Source organism: Curcuma longa, unplaced genomic scaffold (assembly GCF_044706935.1).
Source record: "Curcuma longa cultivar G26 ecotype Majalengka, Jawa Barat unplaced genomic scaffold, ITB_CL_G26_1.1 contig_27635, whole genome shotgun sequence".
Classification (NCBI taxonomy): Eukaryota; Viridiplantae; Streptophyta; class Magnoliopsida; order Zingiberales; family Zingiberaceae; genus Curcuma; species Curcuma longa.
In genome coordinates this window covers 6377-11252 of record NW_027433475.1, presented here as the reverse complement: position 1 = coordinate 11252, position 4876 = coordinate 6377, and the positions used below count along the sequence as shown (strand labels likewise).

The following is a 4876-nucleotide window of genomic DNA, read 5'->3' as shown; positions in this document are numbered from 1 at the left end:
ATTTTAATACTAACGGCAGTTGGAGGAGCATCATCGCCAAACCGCCAACCAACAAAATTGTGACAAATTAAGTATTTTATTTTAGTGTCGGCTACAATGACAGTTTAATGAATTGATCCTTTTCGAGCGTTCGGATAGCTAGCGCAAGCAGCTTTATTTATACCCGACTCCGACGACGATAAAACCGCCCCCACCGAAACGTACTTGCTTTTTCCCAACGAATCAAAGCCGTTGCTCTCGATGGGACCCGACGATTAAATATTTCTTGTGCAACCCCCGCCTCTTTAGGGTGCGCGGGGAGGTCTACTTCGTCCACGTGTCGAACAGCTGACCCTCTTCTCGCTTGGTGCTCTTGCCGTTTACTCTCTTCGCTCTTCTAAAGCAACGGGAACAGCAAGTTGAGAGAGACAGGAGGAGGCGGAGCAGATTATTAGGGTTTGGTGGATCGAGAAATTAGGGGGCGGGGGAGGCGGAGTGAGTTGGGGACTTGATCGATCGTCTTGGATGATTTCGGGCGGAGATGGGCATCGTTCCCATGCGTAAATCCTTCAAGGACTCGCTCAAGGTGCTCGAAGCTGACATCCAGCATGCCAACTCAGTGTGAGTGGAATTCCTCCGCCGTCGCCCGATCTTGTGATCCCCATATTGTTCTCTTACTTCTGCTCCATGCGAGAATTGCTCTACGAATTGTTACTTTGGTTGTAATTTCATGGTGGGGCTGGTTTATGATTTTGTGATTTTTTTGACACTAGTAGATAATGCTGGTATGTCCTGGTTGTGTTTGCTTGTTCATTCTATGGGAGGTCGAGAATTACTAGGTGGATTTGAAATTTCTCTTTTACTTCATTCAGTTAAATGTGAAATTATTAAGCAAATACTGGCTCCTACGACTCTATGCAATGGTCTTACGAGGGCTGCTTGTTTTTGTAGGATGAGCAGTTACAGGTGCCTTTTTATGTAACAAGTTAAATTTTGATAATCGTCAGCTTTGTAGAGTTTTTCTATCAGGCGAAGGTATTTAAACACCCACTTTACACATTGATCATCTGGTTGTTGAAAAATCAAGCCCATTGCCGCAATTGACACAGTTTAATGAAGTGGAAGTTAATTCTTGTGCAGTTTTTGGTTTTAGTAATTCTCAGCCAGAATGAAGTGTTGCCGCATTGTACATGGAGGTTTTACCGAATGATATTCCTCAGATATTATCTAAGATGAGAATAACTAAAACTATGGAAATTACTGCCTATTTCTGCTTGCTTATGATGGGGGTCTCAGGGCATTTCTTTTCAAATGAGTGGTGGGATGGGATGGTGCTACTTTTTCCTACCTATACCAGCCAAATGTCCTTTTTTTTGTTTTTGTTATTTCCATCATTTGTTCCTACTTTATCCATTTGATCGGTTTGCTCTAGTCTCAAGTCAGTTTTGGCTGATCCCCTTTTCAAATCATCCCAAGGTCATCTCTTTTTCTTCCCCTGATGTGGTTCTGTTCCTGACACTTGTTTATTTCTTTTCCCCCTCATTTACTTATGAAATGACATACATTGAGGTGCTTCTAGCTTATTGGTTTAACACCATAAAGTTTGAGCCTATGATGGCTAACTTTTATTTGAGTACCACTAGATATTATTGTCTGGTTGCTTCCTTCTTTGCTATCTCACTTTGCGTGTGTAACTTGCAGTAATAGTAGTTCCAAAGATCCAACATTTGTTATGTTTATTTGAGAAGTTTATTAATCCTTATCTAGTTTTGTTTTCTTTATAAATAGAAATTCTTATCTCAGTTGAAACTAAAATTTAAAACCATGGTGAATGCTTCTTAACCTAATCAGACCTCAAAAGAAAAAAACTCATGGTTTAGTCTTGCTGTTGCCTTCACGTTACAATATCTAATGTTTGTTGAAGTGCAGGGCTTCAGATTTCCCAAGAGAATATGATGGTGCCTGGTCTTCAGATGCGAATGTCATATAGTCCAACTGCACATTTGTTTCTTTTCCTTGTACAATGGACAGATTGTAGCTTTGCAGGGGCTCTTGGTCTTTTGAGAATTCTCATTTATAAGGTTGTCATATCCAGCTACTAGTTTATGTTATATCCAGCAGCGAAAACATATTGAATTTTCTCTCTGTTGTTTCTTCTTTCCCTCATCTTTTTATATACCTCTCTCATTTTTCACTATGCAGGTTTATGTTGATGGAAAAACAACGATGTCTATCCAGGAAAGGAAAGCGAGTATCCAGGAGTTCTATGGTATGCATATTGTCTTATGTTCAAACGCATGTATCACTGAATATATCAGTATTCTTGATATGGCCTTTGAATTGTGCTGAATATATGGGTCTGATTTTACCTTCTTTAATGCAACTACCCAAAGGCATAACTGATATGGAGGATAAAAGGCAAAGAAGCCATTTGTATGGAAAGATATAGGAGAAGAGAAGATGAGGGCAAGCAGCAAATATCAGAAATAGAAGTTGAAAGAGAGGAAGAATGTGCTGTGCTAGTAAAGTCCAACAGCAAGGTTGTTTTGCCAAATTGTTGCCATGCTATGTGCAGGAAGTGCTATCATCAGTGGTATGTGTTTTTTTTTTCCTTCATCTTAGTTACATCCATGATAGTTCAAGTATTTAAAGTATGCAACAATATTGATCAAATGCAACTAAGAATTTCATTATAATTGTTTTATGTGTTTGAAAGGTGATATTCTTGATAAATGCTAAGTCGAGACTTGGGATTCTTCCTTTCCCTTTCTATTCTTCTCTTTTTGACTGTTTAATCTCTACTCTTTTTTTTTTTTCCCTTCTACTAAGGAGGAATGCCATTCAAAAGTCATTGCTGCTTCTGTGATTTCAAGTACTGATCAATATTAGTTGACACAAAGTGTATCACTATGGGAATAGACATTTTCCATGAAGGTTTAGAACTATTTTAAATACAAGATGTCTAGGAGCATGCTTTGAAGAATGTTTGTTTATTCCTTGTTACTAGAGTCTATGGGAATCAAAGCTTCAAAATGATACAAGATATTTATTTTGTATTGATAAACTATGATGATTAGTCAAGATGTTTGTTATATATATATTTTATTCCTTGTTATAAAACTTTAATTTAATTGACTTTCTAATTGTGATACTCTTATAAATGGTGTGAGTTGGTCTTGGCATGCTTTGAAGAATGTCGATGCGTGGCGAGGTCAATATTACAAGGTATCAAAACCATATTATTTCGGTTCAACACAAATGATACTTTAATATTAGTTGCTCATGCTGCTATGGTTTCAAGTGTAGAAGTATTACTCGGTTACTGAAGTGTATTTTTATCATTCCGGTAATAGACATATACCAATACTACATTAGCATTAGTATCATTTTGTTGTCTATGCCAATGCAGTTGCAACAATATTGAGCGTGATAGAATCTAGTACTAGACAACAATTAGCCTTGGTAGAGTGTGCAATTAATTCGAGCTGCTCATGTTGTGGTACTTGATCAAGAGGTTAGTAAGTATAGCTGTTGTTGCGGTGCCGGAGGGGATTTGTTCATCGACGAGGAGAGAAGAGAACCCCTAGGGTGTTGATCGGAGGAGGAGATGGGTCATACGCCTCGGAGGGTGTTGTTGGAGGGGATTTGTTGTCACCGACCACCATGGCAGGCACTCTGATGAGAAAATATCATATCTGCATGGATGAAGCTTTGGTTGAACATTTCAGGAAACGATCATAGTGATCATTGCTTTTTTCCTTCAACCTTCGTATCTTTGATCTCAACATCTTTTGCTCGTGTTCTCACAGACGATGCCAATTTATCGTGGTGTGAAAATCTCACCGTAGTAATGTGGCAATAGAAATTCACCTTGCAACCAAGAACGATGACATTGAAGCCTTTTCCTCACTTTCTGCGTGTCATAGTCGAATCCTGCATAGAGTAACAAACATCAAAGGGCTCGTCGGCAGTTGCCCTGACAAAACCACTTTGATTCCTAAGTTATCCTGGTGTTTCGATGAAAAAGGGACAAAAGTATAATTAGACAAGTTGTGTTCGAGAGAGAGCCCTTCTGAATGGAGCATATACCTCCTTTTTTATGAGTATCCGTGGAGATCATGGGGATATCATGGGAGAGTGGGGGAGATCATGGGAGAGTAGGGGTCATGCCACATGTCTTTTTGTGTTCGGGTGACCCAATTCTACTAATTCGACAACTCAACGCCTTGGTAAGTCGGAATGACTCAACTGATTGGGAAGTCGACTCGGCTTATCGGGAGACCGACTCAGTGAGTCGACGAATGAGGTCGGTTCGCCATGTGGAGTATATGTTGACTAAGTCCTGATCACGCCATTGGAACTTTTTATTGACCGGGTCCTACCACAGGGCTCCTATGTTGATCAAGTTAAGGGTTCACCACATGAACCCTTACTTACCTCTGCATCAGCCTCCATGCATATTTAAGCTAATTCTGAGCTTTTTGAAGGCTTGTTAGTATTGTTGATCCTCCAACGAGCTTGGCGGTTTTTGGGAAAGTGGTTTTGCAAATAACTAATAATGGAGTTGTGAGCAACTCAACAGAGTTCAATGATAGATCAATTGGTTTCAGCTCAGATTGACTTGTGGCCAGTTTCCTTATAGGCTTTTGCTCTAAAGTTCAGAAAGAGTTGAGCTTCAGGTGTAACCCTGTTCAATGGCGGAGCCAGAAAGTATAATCTATCCGGGCTAATATTGATTGATTGTTATCTACCCAGGTTGATCGTCCGTATAGGATCTAGTTGCCGGTGAAAATGCCTTGCCATTGCATGTTAAAAAAAAATGGGCCCAGGCTAAAGCCCGGGTAAAGCAATACTTGGCTCCGCCCTTGACCCTGTTGGCATCACAGATTTTAACTTT

At 39.8% G+C, this 4876-nt stretch overlaps 1 pseudogene; it reads left to right on the top strand.

Annotated features, from left to right (window-relative positions):
• Nucleotides 1–470: 470 nt before the first annotated feature.
• LOC141819072 (E3 ubiquitin-protein ligase AIRP2-like) lies at nucleotides 471–4599 on the top strand (annotated as a pseudogene).
• Nucleotides 4600–4876: the final 277 nt, after the last annotated feature.